This window comes from Dermacentor albipictus, chromosome 3 (assembly GCF_038994185.2).
Source record: "Dermacentor albipictus isolate Rhodes 1998 colony chromosome 3, USDA_Dalb.pri_finalv2, whole genome shotgun sequence".
NCBI lineage: Eukaryota > Metazoa > Arthropoda > Arachnida > Ixodida > Ixodidae > Dermacentor > Dermacentor albipictus.
This window is the reverse complement of record NC_091823.1, coordinates 49371236-49392434: the sequence shown is the minus strand read 5'-3', so window position 1 is coordinate 49392434 and position 21199 is coordinate 49371236. Positions and strand designations below refer to the sequence as shown.

At 45.5% G+C, this 21199-nt stretch overlaps 1 long non-coding RNA gene across 1 annotated transcript in view; it reads right to left on the bottom strand.

The window, feature by feature from the left end:
• Positions 1-21199, bottom strand: part of LOC135898133 (uncharacterized) — a 676755-nt gene that overhangs the window by 152684 nt on the left and 502872 nt on the right. The window contains exon 3 of the long non-coding RNA XR_011512724.1: positions 6680-6726. This is a non-coding gene — a long non-coding RNA (uncharacterized lncRNA). The remainder of the gene's footprint in view (positions 1-6679; positions 6727-21199) is intronic.

Genomic DNA, 21199 nt, shown 5'->3' with positions numbered 1-21199 from the left:
ACGAACGAACGAACGAACGAACGAACGAACGAACGAACGAACGAACGAACGAACGAACGAACGAACGAACGAACGAACGAACGAACGAACGAACGAACGAACGAACGAACGAACGAACGAACGAACGAACGAACGAACGAACGAACGAACGAACGAACGAACGAACGAACGAACGAACGAACGAACGAACGAACGAACGAACGAACGAACGAACGAACGAACGAACGAACGAACGAACGAACGAACGAACGAACGAACGAACGAACGAACGAACGAACGAACGAACGAACGAACGAACGAACGAACGAACGAACGAACGAACGAACGAACGAACGAACGAACGAACGAACGAACGAACGAACGAACGAACGAACGAACGAACGAACGAACGAACGAACGAACGAACGAACGAACGAACGAACGAACGAACGAACGAACGAACGAACGAACGAACGAACGAACGAACGAACGAACGAACGAACGAACGAACGAACGAACGAACGAACGAACGAACGAACGAACGAACGAACGAACGAACGAACGAACGAACGAACGAACGAACGAACGAACGAACGAACGAACGAACGAACGAACGAACGAACGAACGAACGAACGAACGAACGAACGAACGAACGAACGAACGAACGAACGAACGAACGAACGAACGAACGAACGAACGAACGAACGAACGAACGAACGAACGAACGAACGAACGAACGAACGAACGAACGAACGAACGAACGAACGAACGAACGAACGAACGAACGAACGAACGAACGAACGAACGAACGAACGAACGAACGAACGAACGAACGAACGAACGAACGAACGAACGAACGAACGAACGAACGAACGAACGAACGAACGAACGAACGAACGAACGAACGAACGAACGAACGAACGAACGAACGAACGAACGAACGAACGAACGAACGAACGAACGAACGAACGAACGAACGAACGAACGAACGAACGGACGGACGGACGGACGGACGGACGGACGGACGGACGGACGGACGAACGAACGAACGAACGAACGAACGAACGAACGAACGAACGAACGAACGGACGGACGGACGAACGAACGAACGAACGAACGAACGAACGAACGAACGAACGAACGAACGAACGAACGAACGAAGGAACGAACGAACGAACGAACGAACGAACGAAGGAAGGAAGGAAGGAAGGAAGGAAGGAAGGAAGGAAGGAAGGAAGGAACGAACGAACGAACGAACGAACGAACGAACGAACGAACGAACGAACGAACGAATGAACGAACGAACGAACGAACAAACGAACGAACGAACGAACGAACGAAAGTATTAACGTTGGGTATATTTTCTTTTCCATTCTTTTTGCACCGTATTGAACTGGCGAGAAACTCATTCTTGCGGAGTGTTAGATTGATGGCCTCGAGCCATTCGCGCTGCCTGTACTGCGCAATGCCAATGTCACAATTCGCGGGTAAGCCGAGACGGCACCCCTAATGTAAATCGCTCGATTCGCCTCACTTGTGACTTGCAATTCACGTGGCATTCTCTTCGTCCTTGGTAGCTTAATTCCCCAAATTTCACATCCTGTGCAAGCATCAACAGTTGCGGAATTTTGTTACGTTATTCTTTTTCTGCTCAGTTACGCACGATCGGGAGTGAGACAGTTTGTAACTGTTAATGAAAAAAAGAACGCACGCGAAGGTGGGCCTTATTAAAATTCCAAAATACCGCTGAAAACGAAAGTCCTCACGCTTTCCAGCCTCGTTCAGTTAAATAAAACAAGGAAAGGTAAAAAAGAAACGGTACAAGAAATTCCGTTTCAGAGTACGGCACCATACTTACCTGAGACCGTGCCGCGTCTATATATAACCGTGAAACGATGCGGTTTGAAGTACCCACTAACAGTCTTCCGTCTTCTGACAGGAACAAGCGAACTGGTTTCAATTTTGGTAAGGCGCCGGCATTTCATATGCTGTCGGCTCGAGCACTCCTACCCATACGTAAATGGTTTGCTGCTTTATTTTTTTTTCTTCTTCTATTCCGGGTGGAATTTTTACCCTTGTGTGTTCTTTTCGTTCCTCCTTGTACTGTCGTGCTTCCTAAGCGTGATGCATTAGTGACAGGTGCGGACTGCATAAAGGAAAGGCTTTATGAAGAGCGTCCGCTCCACATCGGTATCGCGCCGCGCTTATCGAAAGCGGTTGCGGCTATATATATCTTCCTTACCGCAAGCTTTGGTTGAAGCCAGTACAACACTTCCGATAAATTGTTAGCCAGAGCTTTGTTATCGTTTTCTGTGTAAAACGCGATAAATCTCCTTCCGCATACGCGACGAGAAAAGGTAACGTCTCAGAGGGGGCAATGAAGTCGAAGCCGAGTTCTGACGCCGGCACCCAGTATTTGATTACGATGCTAATGGGGCTACAATTTCTGTGATTGTATTATTGTTCTTCTTTCTTTTCTTTCTTTTTTTCTGGGGGGGGGGGTGGCCGTGTTCATCGCTCATTCATCACGGTAGGTGTAAGAAGGAAGTGGAGATGGAAAGGTTGGAAGGAGGGCACATGCTTCCGGCTGACGCATTTCACTTTTCAGGACAGAAAATGTTAGTGTAAGTGTTTCCCCAGTGGATTCCCTGTCTTATGTGGAGATAGTCAATATGTCAACTGGAAGTCTACGAAATATTGCTACCTTGGTTAAGGACCAATGGCAGACAGCTCCAGCGGAATGCATGTCCTTTTGTATATATACATATGTATATATACAAAATATGTACAAATATGTATCGTCATTTCTACATACGTTTCATCATCATCTTTTGGCTTGTGTAATACTTCGGCTCGGTCTCGGGCTGCGGCTCTGAAATAAAAGCATCACATCGGTAGACGTCTCACAAGTGGCGGTGTGCGCCTCAATTCCCACGCCCTCTTGCTATTCCGATTTCCCTGGAGCTCCGGTCCGGTCGTGGTTTTCTCTCGCCAAGCACGGTTATGGCTGAAAACAACCCATCCACCTCTGCTCAGTCAGCTAGGCCTGCCTAGACCATGAACACCAAACAACGGGACCCTTCCGTATTTGCCGGCCTCCGCGGCAACGACGTGGAAGATTGGCATGAGAACTACAACAGAGCAAGCGACGTCAACTACAGGGACGACATGCACAAACTAAGGTATATTGCTTCTTACCTTGCTGAAGTTGCCAAGACATGGTTCATTAACCAAGAAAGACACTTTTCGGAGTGGTCAACATTCACCTATCAATTTCGCCAGGTATTCGCATGTCCTCTGAATGCTCCGAAGTCGCGAAACAAAAACTGGCAACGCGCATACAAGCACTGGACGAGTTCTATACATCCTACACTGAGGACGTCCTCGCTTTCTGCCGCAGCGCACAGAGTTACATGCCGGAAGCTTACCCTATTCGCCACATACTGAAGGGCATCAACTCAGTCGCCTTCAGTGCTCTCGTGATTCAGGGCCCAAACAGCGTCGTGATGCTATCGCAGTATGCCAACGTCTGGACTCGCTCCAGTCCATTCGCCTTCCAAGCGCCCCTTGCGACACTCGTCTCAACGGTGATACTGAGTTGCGAGCGCTGATACGTACTCTCATCAGAGAGTAACTTCAAGGACATCTTTCTGGAGATGCGCTGCTTGTATAATTCGCCCCGCTCTTTCTGGACTGCGTAACATTATCGAGGACGAACTGGCGTGGATGAAAAGCGCCGAACTTGACAAGTCCTTTGGACTATTTTGTACGTCCAGGTATGTGGACATGACCTCCCGGCCCACATCAATCGTTCACTCTCCAGCTGCAGGAGCGTACTGCGAGCACCAGACTTCGATGGCAGTGAATACGACTGCACCACACCAGTATTCTCTATGGCACTCGTCGCGCCCTGCCTGCTTCTACTGCAGCATTCGCGGTCACATTTCTCGCCACTGACTCCGGCGTCAGCAAGATGAACGGCGAGGCTACGCTCCCTTTGATCGAGACAGGGCACCTAGCTTTGAATCCTATGTTCCCGGGCGTCAGCAAGATGAAAAGTGAAGCTATGCTACCTTACCGGACCGTGCACAACCTCTTCTGGCAGCTCTCCCTCCCGTTCCCTGGACATGCCTCGAGCTTCCCGCTCGTCTCGGCGTCACTTTCCTTCACCTTACCGCCGTTCCTCATCGCCGTTGCATGCTGCCTCCCATTTTGTGGGCACCCATTCGGAAAACTACAGGCTGCAGTTTTTGGAGGAGGAACTGCATCGCATCGGAATGTCACAATTTCTCCTACTCGCCCTACCAGCTTACTCTAGGTTTGTGTAGAAGGCGTTTCTGTCGAAGCCCTTCTACATACAGGGGCCGATATTTCTGTTATTCATCACCAACTGCGCTTCCGTCAGCGAAAAGTGTAAATGACGTATGTTGGTACGGTTCTAGCTGGTGCCAATGACGCTCCCATTTATAATACCGGCGCAGCTCACGTCCTCATAGACGGTATTCGTCATCATTTAGAACGTGCTGTACTTTCGACGTGCGCTTATCAGGTGACATTGGGATGGAACTTCCTGACTGCTTCTGCAGTAATTTCGTGCGGTGATCCAAGGATTAACATCAGCAACACCGAGACTTTCCGCTTTCGATTTCCCGTGTCCCAAGCTCATTGCAGCAGCGGATTTTAATATTGCACCAGACGTAGAACATATTCTCCCCGTCGAGTCATGAGACATTGTCGACGGAGACGCATTGGTTATACCTTCACAGCGCTGCATTTCTAGAGCACTCGCCATCGCCTCTCGCTTGGTCCGGTTCTCGCGCTGCTGTGCCAGCCTAATCGCCTTTAACATGACTCCTGAGCTACTACTACTGCCGCAAGGGTTTACTGTCCCCAACCTCGCCAACGTTGCGCCAGTATGTGTTGTCACTGTTTCTCCAGCCTCGTCTTTCACGCATTGTACGCCCGCAGAAGGCCACTCTGATGCTACTAAGGCCACGCTGAGCGCAGATATTAGTTCGGCCCAGCCCAATACCCTCCTCACCATTTTAATGAAACATGAAGCTTGCTTTGACGTTCCTTCGCGAAGTTTGAGTCAGACCACTGTAACTACTCATCTAACCGAAACAATGGATCTTGCATCATTCGCCGTCGCCCGTAGCATGTGTCATCTTCGGAACAAGAAGTTATTGAAGAACATGTAAACGACATACTCACACGCAACACTTTAAAGCCTTCCGCAAGCCCTTCGCCTTCTCCTGTAGTGCTTGTTAAAACGAAGGTTTTGTGCGCTTTTGCATAGATTATAGGGCGCTGAACAAGATCATCCGTAAGGATGTTTATCGAATGCCTCGTATCGACGACGCTTTGGGTACATTATTAGGTGCGGAGCTTTTTCGAGCCTCGATTTGCGTTCCGGATATTGGTAGATTCCGATGCATGAGCCTGATAAAGAAAACACTGTGTTTGCTACACCCGATGGCATTTTTTTAGTTTAACGTGATGCCTTTTGGACTGCGAAATGCGAGAGCTACGTTTGATCGTATGATAGATACAGTACTACGTGGCTTAAAATGGAAGGCCTTCCTTTGTTAGTTGGACGACATTGTCATCTTTTCGTCGAGTTTCTCCCATTACCTACAACTTCTGGAGGAAGTTCTCAAGTGCCAAGCAAAGGCTGGTCTTAAATTGAATACTAAAGAGTGCCCATGTGCGTGCTGAAGCATCAAAGTATTGGGCCACGCCGTCAGTAAGCATGGAATTCAGCCTGAGACCGATAAGATCGCCGCAGTGCTGCAATTTTCTCCACTAACCACACTTAAAGACCTCCGCAGCTTTCTAGGACTAGCGTGAAGCTGTGACAGCTTCACGCTACTTTCACAACAATGTGAACGTCTCCAGCTTCACAACAATGGGAAGCTGGAGACGGGATAAAACGTGGTAAATCTATGGTGTCTTGTATATAAACGTTTTCTAAACACGGTGACATCATCTACAGCCGGTCGCAAGCTAAGACTTACAGACAAGCTCATCCCACAAAAACGCATTGAAGCTGTCCTTCGTCTCTGAAGAAGAGCCTAGCCTAATTGTCGAGCGCATCTATGCAAGTTTTGCTCGAGTTGACAGCGCACATATAACGTTATAGTTCTTAGGTTGTCACCGACTGTAGAGCTCTGCGTGTAAGCGAACAATCAGGCCTGCCGGCACGTCTTGCTGCACGAGAGATATGAGGCACCTTAACGTTTAGACTGTTTAGATGCTACAGTGGAGCGCTTGAAAACGACTGACCTCCTCTTCTCCCACCGCCCTCTCCCCCAGTGGCGGCTGGAGGAGAGGGCTCCGGCACCGGCGCAGATGTGCGCTTTAACGACTCTGTTACCTGCAGAATTAGTCAGTTAAACAACAAATGCTACATAAATGTCATATCTGCAACAGATATACGTCTTCAAGGGCATCATGCCTATAAAAAAAGCGAGCAGCTTTCTAAAAGCGCTCGGCGTATGCTTAAGTTGACGATCATCGGTAATGGCTTCGGTGCTATTTTTTTATGCGACTTAAGTATTTAAGATTGGTTAAAGGATTGAATAAAGGGTTCACGGGTGGTGATCGAGCATAACATTCAGCCTCTAATGCATTTTGATCTGAATGACAAAAATAAATAAATAAAATAAAGTAAGAAAATATGACACAGTTCCGACTTACGTTAGTGGCGCCGTCCAGAGGCAGTCTATTACTCTATCTGCTTCAACCTGCAACCATAAGAAGCAAAAAGCAAATGTTTGTAAAGTCTTTGTTGCCAGTGGGGCTGTAAAGCGAGGCACATGGTGGTGCCTTTTTTATAAGAGTATTGCGGTGTGCGCTTGGGCTGATCGATAGACGTATGCTTAGACATGCCACCCTTCAATTTAGATGCCAGATACCTTTCTCTAATGGTCAATGACTGCAAACTGCATGCCATATTTGCGTGATGGCGTGTGCGCCACCTGGGGTATTTATTGAAATCAACGTTGTGGTAGTCGTTTCTTTCGTTTTGCCTATTCATTTCTTTATCTGCATGACTAAATAACCAGATGTTCACATGAGGAGTTACGAAGCGTATTACTTGACACATTAGAAAAGTAGAAACATATCCTAAGTCAGAGAACACTACGAAGGCAATATTAAACGCATAATATGACGAGATAAGCACAGCAAACATTCAAAGCATAAAATGTCAGAACAAAGAAAACAGGAACACTATTCAAATGCCGAGGACATTACAATTAATATAGGCGCACAATCACCCAACAGAGTTACATTGACACATTTCACAGCTTAAGAAATAAAATACAAAGCACTATGTAATTCTTGCCGGAGGAAAAAAAGATTACATTCATTTTCCATCCTACTATCATTGGAATGTATGACTGGCTTCCTACATACTTAATGTTCTTGCTGGCCGGGGAAGAAAAGAAAGAACGTATTAGCCGGGATCGCACGATACTCATGGCTCAACAAAAATGGACTTGCCGACGCCGAAATTAGATCGAAACACACAAAACATAGCAACAGAAGAATAGAAGTAGATTGCCTACGGCTTCTTTTCCTTTAAAATTTTCACAAGGTGAATACCGACATGCCTATAGGATTCAGCTCTGTAGCAAACAGTACTTGATGTGTGATGTTCTCTCTCTTTTTCTTTCTTGATGCACTGATTAGAGCCCATGGCAGGTTTGGAATAGCTGTCAGTTGGGCGTGTTGGTAAAATATTATGTTAGAAAACGGGCTACTAAAACGGAGACTTAGCAAGAACACAGGACAAAGCGCATGGTAGGTTATGTCCTTATCACCGCAAGTCCTCGCATGCATTTTCAACAACATTGTTCCCCATAATGAGCAGATTACTTTGAAGCATATAAGATAATCATCCATATGATAAAATTGTCAAGTGTGAAAGTTCTATGCGAGCTTGTTGAAGTTATGTATCTTTAAGGGCCACTCTCTGGAACAAGCACAAACTATGCCATAATAAATACAGATAAGCCCTCTTCTTTGATGGCCATGCATCCATGCCTATCTCATCGCTTCATCGTATGCGCCCTACTTTTCTCCAGTTTATATCCAAGGCTTTCCCATATCAAGACCAGACAACACACGGTATCGACCTGTATATCTCCAGCTGTTGTTCTGTGTTGGCAGCAAGCACGGTGCTTCGATGTGTACCTGCCTCCAGCTCTTTGGCCACATGACTGTCCACCGCGCATTAACCGGCGGCTGGCCGCTGACTCAAGCCCGCGATGTATGCGACCTGGGAACAACGATGCAGGGACGTGTTCTCTTCCTTTCCGCTTTTTCTTCATCTAGTCGAGAGTCGTGTTCCGGAGGAAGAACATTAGTGGCGGCTGTGTTGCCAGAGAAGTCGCCATAGCACGCGCAAACGCGGCGAATACAAAGGGACGTCCAGGTGCTTAGAGCTCCCATGAATAAGGCGGTGAGAAAGCACAAACCAGCACGGTATAACCGGGAACACACGAGACGAGTCGGCGCCATTGCACCTTTGTTTTCTCTTGCTGCCTTTTTTTCCTCTGCATACACATATATCACGCTGGCCCTGGAGGTACAACTCAGAGAAAAGAGTACGACATACGTTATTTTTGTATGTATGTATGTATGTATGTATGTATGTATGTATGTATGTATGTATGTATGTATGTATGTATGTATGTATGTATGTATGTATGTATGTATGTATGTATGTATGTATGTATGTATGTATGTATGTATGTATGTATGTATGTATGTATGTATGTATGTATGTATGTATGTATGTATGTATGTATGTATGTATGTATGTATGTATGTATGTATGTATGTATGTATGTATGTATGTATGTATGTATGTATGTATGTATGTATGTATGTATGTATGTATGTAAGTATGTATGTATGTATGTATGTATGTATGTATGTATGTATGTATGTATGTATGTATGTATGTATGTATGTATGTATGTATGTATGTATGTATGTATGTATGTATTAGGAAGATATTATGCAATAAAAACTTATGTCCTCTCAAATTTTACATAGACATAATTGGTTATTTATGAAATAGCAGCGACCTGGGACTTAGGTTGGTCTCTCTAGCCTGTTATTCGTCCATGGGATAAGCGAAAGGGGAGAGAAAGACGTTTATGTGTGGTAACGACGAGTACTGAGGGCGTAAACAGTCTGCCCGATGGAACTTCGACAGCAACGAGTCAAGCCGTGTGCTGTGCAAACATGCAAGAAGTGCATGCAGTGTTTTGCCATTTGATTTGCAGTTGGGCCACTACTCCCGTAGTACGTTTTCAGTAAGAAATCAACTGCCGATTTTGGACAGACAACTAGTCCGCTTCTGCCTGCTCAGGACTGGAAATTGACGCCCTGCACAATTGCGGTTGGGAGTGTATGCACATATAGTAGCGCCCATTACATCATGCTGACGACACGAAGTGACGCGTACTTACGTTACTTTTGAGCAGATAACATGTGAAAAGATAACATGTGAAAAAAGACAAGGTAAGTTGCTGTATTGTGTTATCATTTGCTTATAGCAAAAGAATAGGCAACTTTAAGTGATACTGGGCAACAGGCTAGAACTACGCGCTGCGAAAATCTACGTTGCCACGAAGATTTGAGGTGGCAATTTGAAATGTCTCGAAAGCCATGTTTCGTTTCTGAGTTCTTTCTGACGCACAAAGTATCCACTCAGGCTACACATTAACCACATCGTTCTAGAACGATGTGGTTAATGGTTAACCGGTTAATGGTTAATGTGATTAACCACATTCTAGAAGCGTAGTCTATCTGTAGTAGTATGTTTATTTGGCCATATTATATACAATACAATATGCCCTCGAGGTGAGGCTAAAGGAGGTAGACCAAGCATACCTCCGGACAAGGCCTAAACCCCGATCACACATTATGGAAACGGGGGCCGAATGGACAAAGAGAAAACAAAACAATGAGCAAACATGATCACAATAGAAAATAGTTAATGATAGACAATAATAAATATCCATTAACAATAAACAAAACATTTCATAATATGCACATTCAAAAAAAAAAACTAAGTATACAGAATTAGCTGAAATTTAACCGGGGGGGGAAAAGAATCGTCAGTTTTTTCTTAAATACAGACACACTATAACTTTCTAAAGCAATCTGAGTAAGAGACTGGTAGGCATTACACAATGTTATAATTTGATAATTGGTTGTTTGTTTACCATAATTTGTTCTGGGTCTTGCAGTAGATAGGGCAACGGAACGTAGACCATACGCAACGTTTCTTGAATTATAAGTATTAGAAAAAGAGTTAAAGTCATGTTTGACTTTATAAAAAATGTGAAGAGCCAAACTAAAATTGTATAACTGAAAGAAATTGCGAACATGAAATGTTTCGAAAAGATTAGCTTCAACAGATGAACTTGAACTTAATAAACGTAGAGCTCTTTTCTGGTTGAACTGAATATTTGTATTTAGTTTCCCCACTACGGCGTGCCTCATAATCAGATCGTGGTTTTGGCACGTAACACCCAAGAATTACCGTTTCCTTATCCTATATATAGGAACATTGTCCCCACCACCGAGGTTTTCACTCGACTGAGTCACTTTGTTCTCAGTCTTACCGAGTGGTTGTGCCTGTTTTGTTATTGTTCATCTTCGCATACGGTTCCCCAGGAAAGGAAGACAAGTAGCCCGATTCCGCTTCTCAAAGCTGGCAAGTCGCCTTTGGACATAGCGTCATACCGTCCAAGCGCGCTTGCTAGTTCTCTAGATGAAGTAATGAAACGGATAGTTCTAACGCGTCTGGAATGGCACCTTGACCAAATTTATCCAGAGTCGCTGACAGGATTCAGGCGCGGCCGTTCACCTATAGACAACGTTGTCGATTTGGTAAGGTACGTCGAATTCCATCCAGAAGGCCTGTAGACGCTTGTCTGCTGCCTTGTCTCTAGACGTTAAAGGAGCTTACGATAATGTTACCCATGAAGCCATCCTTAAAGGGTTAGAAGCAATAGGACTTGGTGGCAAGATGTATATCTGGGTTCGTAGCTATCTGCAGATGCGATCATTCTGCGGGCACAGCGAGGATCGCCCGACACCCCAGTATTGTATACAGTAGCCGCGTAGTCCCTCAGGACGGAGCACTAATCCCAACGCTTTTTAATCTAGCCCTTATTGGCCTACTTGAGGACCTGTTAAGCCCCGTTCGACTCTCTATCTACGCCGATAACACACGTATCTGGACCTCGGGGGTGACAGAGCTTCAGCTTCGCGCTCGGATTCAGAAGGCGGCCTTATCGAAATCATGCTACCTTCGTAAACAAGGTCTGGAGGTGACGTGAGAAAAGTGCGCAGTGACGGCTTTTATCTGGAATCCAATATGTGCATACGTCATATCATTCAACGAACAATTTAGTAATATCGTCCAGCAGAAGTCACCGGTTCTTGGGTGTACTGACTCACAGAGACCTGAACTGGCGACTGGTTGCAATTTGTAATCTGTTCAGGTTCCTTGCAGGAAAGAACTGGGGGGTGTCAACACCATCTGTTACAATCGTACAGCTCACCGCGGCTTTCCTCCCCCTCCCTCCCTCTCTCTATCTTATCTTTCTATTCCTTATGTCCCGTTCTTCAGAGTAGGGTAGCCAACCAGGCGCATTTCTGGTTAACATCCCTGCCTTTTCTCTTGATTTAATCCTTCTCCTCCTCATCCTCTATCTTCGTGTACCACAAGTATTTGCTGTTATGGTAGGTGGTAGTGCTTGTGTTGTCGCTGCGAGCGGTGTTAACTTGACTTTCAGCGTCGGCAATTGGTCCGTCTTAGCACTGCTGTCTAAAAGATGGCGTGCATAAACAACTCGTCCATGAGTTCGCAGCGGTGCAAGAAAAAAAAAAGCGAGAGGAGCTTTTGCCATCTGCGCACTTCTTCAGGAACGGTTAATTGTTGTACACATGCATTTGCAATCATAGATTGCATTGCGTACGTGCCCAAACCTAAAGCTTAGTAAGGTACGTCCGCTACATCGGATGCGCTGTCGGATTTGTAACCTCCAGGAAGCGAAAGAACTTCCCTCGCCTTTTTCTTGTGCTCTTGCTGAATTTAGGTCAACGCTTTCCGAGCACAGGGGATTAAGGGCTGCTACCAGTGGTCACAGAAATACGTATGCCCAATTTGTTTTCTTTTTTTTTACCAGCTCTGGCCTCTACGTTTCTCTTGGCGCCAGGCAAACGGGGTTGTTTTCTGTGCCAGCTACACTCGTTGAAGGCGGACGCGGAATTTCGCGAGCTCTTTTGCTGATAAGGGATCACATAGAATGTCTAGGTTCGTTTTCTCCTACTTCGTTTTTTTTTTCCCCCTAATAGGTTATCTGGTGCCGGCTGCTTGCGCAGTAGAATATTTTTCCTTGGGGTGTGCGGGCGAGTTTGCCTCTAGAAATTGGTGTTCATGCCTCTAGAAATTGGTGTTGCCTCTAGAATGGTGTTATCCGCCATGGTTGCTCAGTAGCTATGGTGTTAGGCTGCTGAGCACGAGGTCGCGGGATCGAATCCCGGCCATGGCGGCCGCATTTCGATGGGGGTGAAATGCGAAAGCACCCGTGTACTTAGATTTAGGTGCACGTTAAAGACCCCCAGGTGGTCGAAATTTCCGGAGTTCTCCACTACGGCGTGTCTCATAATCAGAAAGTGGTTTTTTGCATGTAAAACCCCATAATATAATTTTTAGAACGGTGTTCATTTGCAGTGTGAAATGGAAGTCATTGGAGCATAGTGGGTCTTAGAGCATCGCGGGTACCAGCTGCAGTACCACTGGTACTGAAGGTGGTAGTAGTAGTAGTGGTAATAATAATAATAATAATAATAATAATAATAATAATAATAATAATAATAATAATAATAATAGCAGTACTAGTAGTAGTAGTAATGGCCGTGGAGATGTCGGAACAGACAACAATCTGCATAGGTCGAGGAAGGTGCGCATCTTCTCTTGAAAGCCGAAAATATGCCGATCTTGTTCTAGCCCGGAAGACTATATGTAGCGTGTAACGTGACCTCCGGGTGGTTTCCTTTTTTATGACGGAGTGACGCAGCGTTCATACGGCGGCGTCCAAAGCGATCGGAAAGAACAACAGATAGGGTAAGTAGTACTTTAGGTGCTCTTCCGCTCCATCCGTTGCTCTTGATTGTTCCCTAAATGTTTTGTATCTCGAAGCGCTGACTCTGCGTCTACATGTACGGTTCTGTGTTATAAGGGCTCGCTGCGCCCATACAGCAACCACAAGTCATACTCATTGTCATATTGCGTTTGCGTCGTGTTCCGTTAGTATACTCACACAGAGAAGAACTTGCGCTGCTAGATGTATAGCAGTACAAAAATAAATAGAAGCCAACGCTTGAATTAGGATTGCATTGATACGGAGGGCCTTCTTGTTCTAAAATCTGTGAAATGATCTTAGTGTCATGAATTGAGACCCCGAGATCTAATGTTAGGACAAGCGGAAAAACGAGACGTAATGAGGTAAGACTTTATGGACAGATGCACATTTAAGGGACTGGCAGCAAGTCATACTACTTACAGACGCAAAAGGGAGCAAGTGCACAAGAAAAACAGTTGAAAAAGAGAACTTCCTGATGTCGAAGCCCCCCATTACCCCACCGCATGTTATTACAAAGAATTTGTGTTTTGATGAATTGAAGGCCAGTCTCATTCGTGGCTCCTTTGAATGTACTGTTGCTTCTGTTTAAAATCCCGCGTCAATGCGTGGCAAGGAAACATGGCATAAAGAACAAAACGAGAGAAGGAATAAAAAAGACGAGAAAAGGAATGCTCTATGCGACGAAAGCAGCAGGCAGACTGCCAGTAGACTGCCGCTGCCGATCAAAGATAAAGAGGTGCGACGGGCGGTGAATTGGAAGAAGGAGGTGGTCCGATCTGCCCCCCCCCCCCCTCCCGTCAGGAAGAGCCTCGTCGCAATATGGCCGATGAGGGAAAATAGCCAAAGAAGCGGATTCTTCGACAAGCGACACTCCCGTCGCAAGTGGTGTAGTCCTCGTCTTCACTCGTCGACACTTTCTTTTTCCTCAAACTTTCTACGCGTCATCGCCTGGCTGCACCGGGCATCTGACTCCTCGCTTCGCACTAATTTTTTCGCTTTTTATTTGCTTTCTTCATATCGTGCGATGGGAAGTATATATATATTTCTCGAGCGATATAAGCGGCGGTGGGTGGTGGCCTTCGAGCTGAGCGACGTTGAGTTCGATTTCACCAACGGAAGTTCACAGCCGGTGCCGCCTCTTCTTCCTCCTCAGCTGCAAATATTTTTCTTTTCAAATTTCTTCATTTGCCACCTTCCCTCTTCTCTATAAACCTCTGTCTGTCTCTGGGTTGCTCAAGTGCATCAGTAGTTAAATTCAGCTTTATACGAGCCACACAAACACTGGTTCAATAGACCAACAACGTACGCATGAAATAAGATAGAAAAAAAAACATATCAAACAGTCGAAACGGCTTTTGAGCACAAAAGGAAGGACAAAAAAGAAAGCGAGCTCCGAGGCGTTGACAAAGAGCCTTTATGTGAGACGAGTCGACGATGGTCTGGATCGAGAAGGGCACCAGATTTGTGGAGCACAGGAAAGCATTGATAGAAGGACAAATGGATCGACAGAACACCCCCCACCTCACCCCCCCCCCCCCCCACACACACACTTCTTGAGCGGCGAGAAGAAAAATTTCGAACTCGCTTTTCAGTGGCACCGACAGGCGTCGTATAGCTGTGTGGGTTTCTCGACACTGTAGGCTTAGGGTTGCGCATATACCAACGCGACTCATGCGCTATGATCCTCTGTATTGCAGTCACAGCATCTGCCGCCAAGAAAACTTCTTGGTGCATATGGAAATTTTTGCTTTGGCGTCGTCCACAAGTGGTAAACTTTCCGTTCCCCACTTGTGCAGACCGTGCGGCACAACCCAGAAAACGTTCGCGCTGCACATTTAATATTCTTTAGAATTTCCGTACTGTGGATTGGAGAGAGAACGTTACGTGTTGATGCTATGTTTATGCGAAGCGCGAATAGAGAAAAAAAAAATTCAATTAAAGTACCAAACCCGAGTGCGGAGCATTGGGAAGGAATGCTCTCCAGCGACCGTCAGGACGTCCAACTAGTGCTGATCCGACGGGCCCAGCTGGCAGCGGCATCCAGTGAAGCCCTGGACTAGGGGCAGATGGCCATTGCTAAGAAGATGGAAGACACCATCTGACTCCGCGAAATTCATTAAATTTTCCAGAGCTCAATAAACGTTTTTCCTCCTCCTCAATTAATGTATCAGCTATTAATATACCACAAATGAGCAATCTCAATATGCGTAGTTTAAACTTCTCTCAACATTGCGGTACTCTGTTAGATCATGTCATAAATATATTCCTGCGTTGGTGGTAGTATGTGTGCAAGCCGCTCTACTTGTCAAGTTTGACAGATCATAAGATTAGAAACGTGAAATACTGGGTTATCGAGTGGGTCCTCAGAATTTATTTCCCCGAACGGTACGATGCAACGACAGCGGCGACTCACTATGAAAGGGCACGCCATACCTTGAAGGGATGGCTGCAGCTGATAAATGTGTACTCTGTGACCAAAGCCATTATAGGTGCTCGATGGGACAACATTGTGTCCAAGGAAAATTTGACTCAACATATGCTATTAGAGAGGAGCAACAGGGCGAGCTATAGCCTCGTCTTCATCGTGAATCCCTCCCACCATCATTGCTTCTCCAAGCTCGGGGCTCGAGTCGCGAGCCAAAACAGAGAGAGCCTTTAACGCTCCGTTGTGCTGGAACTTCACAGCGGCCGCTCCGCTTCGGCTTCTCGCATAGATATAGGAATGACAGTGAGCCACTGTTCGTTGCCGTCATGACACCCTGCACCTTGACGTAGGTAGGCCACGCCTGACGCACCAGCATGTAAAGCGACGACGTGCGGACTCCGGGAAGAAAGCAACTTGATTCAAAGGAGAGAGGGCTCTGTTTGTGCATCACAGAATTTCTTTGTGTTCCAGAAATGCTTATCAGCACTCAAAGTTGATGTGAGCGATTCACGTAGCCGCGCCCAGAACAGGTGGCTGGTGCCACGCAGGCACACGAACTACTAATTGCAGTCATTAACAGATAAGGTGCCCGCAATCTTAAATGCATGTCAGAATGAAAATGTTTATGTAAGCCCCTTTACCTGGTAACAAATGCGAGAGAACTTGCAAAGTAACAATTACACAATGTTGTTTTCCTCTTTCCTTGTTATTCCTTTTCGATTTATCTTCTTTCTTTCTTCCTTTCTTTCCTTCTTTCTTTCTTCCTTTCTTTCTTTCTTTCTTTCTTTGTACTCCGCGCTTGATGAAAACATTGTATGTCTCCTGATTAGGGGTATGTGAAGAGTGATTTCTGAGACTGAATCGAACCATCTTGGCCGCGAAAGCCACCGAACCGCCGACCCCGAACCGCCGTAGCAAGCGCGACAGAGGCGTCGAGTACACGAAAGAGCCCGCTTGGCCTGTCACGTGGTTTTAACCTCTCCAAGTTACCGGACGCGCTGGGTTCGCGCATTGATTCTTCAAGAGCATCAGCAGGCAGGAAAAAAAAACAGAAAAGAGGAACACCGCCGCTTTTGTTGTCACATGCCAGTCAATGGCGCGAGCGTCGTTCAGGCTTCGAAAAGCGAAGATGCCCCGCCAGAAATGAAAGGAGACCGCGACCACAGTGGCAAACAACATTCGACAATGACGCTCCCTTCGAAGTGTTGATGCTCGACGGCTGTTCATTTATTTATTTTTTCTTGCCGCAATCCGAAGAGGAGGGGGGAGGTGTCCACTAAATGGAGAAGCTTTTGTCCCGGAGCTCAAAAGAGGCTTCTCACCCTGGCTTCCTCGGTGTTTCGGTTGTGGAGGCAGTATACACCCCCGCTACCCTGACGCCTTTCGAGTGGCGCTTCGAGCGCTCATCGGAAGCGAGCTCGGCGGATGATGGCAACGATGTGGCGCAGTTCTGAGCTGTGCCCGCGTGTAGGGCATTGATTTTTAACGTCCCGCCGTATCCTTTTCTCAAAAGACTTTCGGGCTCTTGTTTCTTTCCTGCCGGGAGCTATAGGAAACCTCGTACAAAAGGCTGCAGCTCGAAAGCTTCGCCAAAACAAGAAAATGGGGTGGGAGGTAAGGTGCACCCATGCTTCTGGTATTGATCGCTTTTCGCTGCGATAGTCAGGACGGTGGGGGTCATTCCTAAAGACCCTGGCACCTGTTAACAAACATAAACGTGAGATATGTGCCGGGAAATATAACGTAAGAAGGCTCTTTTCAAAGACAGGAAAAAACAAAAGAACTACGTCATTTTTTTTTAAGTTTATTCTTGTTCGCGAGACGTCTTTCAGTTCTGTAACCCTAGGGAATCACTTGCTATAACTTTCTGTATCGAAAACACGTAAATATAATTATCGCTTATATATTTGCAATCGCACTATCCACGCGGCTTGCCTTATTATCGTTGTGTTGATGAAAGAAGCCATTACAAGGTCATGTACAGTCGACCAAAAAAGTTTGCTGACCAAGAGACCTGACGAAAAGCTGAATATCTCCGCAGCCTCAAAACACAGCCTAGTATTCCCATTTACAGGCTTTACTGGTATATGTGACCCACATTGTGATTGTGATTGTGATTGTGATTGGTTTACTGGCTATTTTTAAAGGCTGCTCGTATATTTAGCATTTTCTGAGACCCCGTTGGTCAGTAAACTTTTTTGGTCGGCTGTACGTATCGCATGCGCGGATGGCGTCCTTGTCGCGCCCCGCATAATCCAATCGGAGCTAACTTTAGCCAGTCGCTCGGCTTACAGAGAGGCATATCTCAGTCATATGTTTGTCGATCCCAGCGTGTGTAGTCGCGTTTAGAGAGAGCTCACTCTGCCATAGCCTAAATAATCAAACTTCAACCTGCGCTCACAAAAAGTTAGAAAGCTTAAAAGCTGGCTGTTTGTTGCAGAATGTTGGTGGCTGCTAAATTACGGAGCCCCCACGTTGACACCTAGGGTCGAGAAATGGTGTGAAGAGACGGCGGACAGCAAGACACAGGGATGCCAATTCGCGCTTACCACCACCTACGATCATGACCGGTCCACTGCGAATAGGGAGCGTGTGCGATTGCAAAATTAGACCGTACCCCGGTTAGTTGTATCACAGGTTAAGCATGCAAGCTTAGTAATGTGTGAGTACATATATGTCTTGCGTGTTTGGTTACGTTTCTCTGCCATAGTGCCCATTCACCCTCAGTAGCACGCGCAAAGCGTTTATGTAAACCTTGTATGGCTGACCAAGTATTCACACGTCTGTTCTGCGTAACAAATAAAAAAGAACTTCCTACATAAAACCTGTAAATGTAAGGTCAGCTCACTGGGATCTTCAAAGCACACTGATCTTTAGTGGATGCTAACTATATTGAACAGTTTCATTAATTTACTTCATATTCTTTGATTGAGCCACTCAATATGTGCCACTAAGTAAGTGCCTATTATTGATTAATGTCTCATAATGGGCATGTCCCACTGTGATTCCTAGATAAAACCTCAACCTATAACGTCGGCTCACATGTGTACCTAAGGCCCTGTAGATCGATCTGTTATTGGAATGGTGAATTACATGTTCTGTAACCTATTTTAGTTGCTTAATTTTCTTTGGTTTAGCCTCACTGTGTATATACCACTGGCTGTGGGCCCGTTCTCGGCCAGTCGCCCACAGTGGGTATGTTCTAGTCTGATTGACCACTCCTAGAAAATGGGCATGCTCCGTTACGACAGAAGGGGCATAGACGCATTCACAGTATTCACGTGCAAGGACAATGTGACGCACAAGCTCATTATGTTGAACAGATCCTTTCGTTCAGTTACGCATAATGTTTTTACCACAATTAACAATTCCCACCACTTTTGAAAAAATTCTACATTTGCCTTTCACGCTATTACCCTTTCACATGACATTTTCTCGAACTGATATTAAACATAAAATTAAGTTACAGAGCAAGCGTTGAAAGATAAACACAGCAGCAGTCCTTGCATAGCTTAACATAGGCATCATCAACACATGCAGAAAGCTGCGCTTCCCATCGGTTCGAAAATCTGGTTTGGATCTGCTCAATTTTGTTTCAATATATACTGTAGCTTTCTAAAGAAAATTATTTGTCAAATAGCAAGTTTTTCTTACGTTAGGTGTGACGTAACTTTGAGATATGTACGCACAATAGAGTAATTAACACGTACTGTTTATACAATAAAGAATGATTACGCCAAAGACAGGTAAATACCGTCAAATGTTGGAACAATACATAAACATATCGCTGGTTGAAAATAAGGGTTCATGTCAAAAAGAACACGAGAAATACTTGATAGAGAAATGCTGTATGCGCTCCAACCTATTTTCATTCTCTTGTAAATTTCATTCTCATGATCGCGTGCGTGCGTGCGTGCGTGCGTGTGTGTGTGTGTGTGCGCGCGTGTGCGTGTGCGTGTGCGTGTGCGTGTGCGTGCGCGTGTGCGTGCGCGCGCGCGCTGGAAGCGATAAGTCAGCTACGTATGCGGCCACTAGTATGCGGCGAACGGAAGCCTTCGGTGTATCGTTACTCATTTCCGTCTTCGAACTGTTTCCTTGCTCACCACCTTCATGCTGCGAATGGGGCATCGCTGCAGTTGTTGGTGACAGCGGTGGTGAAGTAGCCAGTCTAGCGCCTGTTCTAAGCAGACGGACGTCGCACGGTGCTGTGCTATCATTTCATCTTCGAAGGGTCGGAGTTCATTAATGTTCGTGATGGAGAGGCTGTGCTTTCCACCACGTACAAGCTTTCGCAACGCAGGGTCCTGAACTTCTTTCGTCATGAGCTTTCGTCACGATTGTAAAGGTTTCTCCGTCCTGCGAGGTCAAATGAATGGACCATAAATCTGACCTCGTGTCTTGTGAAAGCCGACCAAGACATCTCGCAAGTGAGGCATTGCAAAAGGGAGCAGCCCTTGTCACTATTGCCTACTTCATCTTTTCTACATCCGGCACAATCCAGTCGTTATTATCGACTATTGCTTGTACCGCTACTGAAGAAGCCAAGTTTTGCGACGGTTATCTTGAAGCACGTGTAGGTAATTACAGATCGCTGAAAATTTCGCTACTTAAATGTTGCTATTTTTATTCGCCATTTGTTTTTGCTTTTTATGTCATCGCGTTAATGTCCCGGTTCATCATAGACAGAATTGCCGTCCGTCGTACGCATACGTTTGCCCACACCATAGGCCACAGGATGAGCCAGACCATGGGCATAGACACTTCGTAGCTTCGACCTCGTGCTGGATTGAAACTAAAAGCTATATATATATATATATATATATATATATATATATATATATATATATATATATATATATATATATATATATATATATATATATATTTCATAGAAGACGGAGGCACGGAAGATGACAGCTAATTGTAACTTGTAGAACAAGTTCTGGCAATTAGAAACCTTTAAGCGTTCTTTCGTTGTTTCATTTCGCATGTATTATTATGTCCTCAAAAGCGTCGGGAAACATAATATCCTGCGCTTCTATTTCACACCACTTATCATCTACCAACCAGCCCCGCAGCAAGTTTCGCGTTACATTGTACGTCTGCCTCACTAGCGTTACGTTTGCATATGTATTGCATTACAATTACTTAAATTTGCGTGAACATTTGCGTTATGAACGTTATCTGAACATATTTAACATTTGCTTTAATACTGAAGCAAACATAAAAGAGAGTTTCACTTAGCACCAATTCCCCCCTATGTGTTGTGCCCGCCCAATGTTAGTTGTACTGGCTGTTGCACCCGGCAACCGGATTAGAATTACGCGTCCGCGGGCATTTCCTTTTCTCTATCAAATACGACTGTCAATTTCGTTTTGCGCACGTGCAACTCCTCACGTGTCCAAGACTCACATGACAGTGGCAGTATTGAAACCTAATCACGTAGGTGATCAAAGTAATTAATTAATTGTTATTTGTTTAACACTTCCATAATGAAGTGTAATTAGTAAAAAAGAAGACGTGACGTAAGCAAAAAAGAAAGAACGATACCCTTACGGAGCTTCTTTTTGATATAAGAGCAGTTCATTAGGGACCACGTTTGTCCGTTATTTCGGT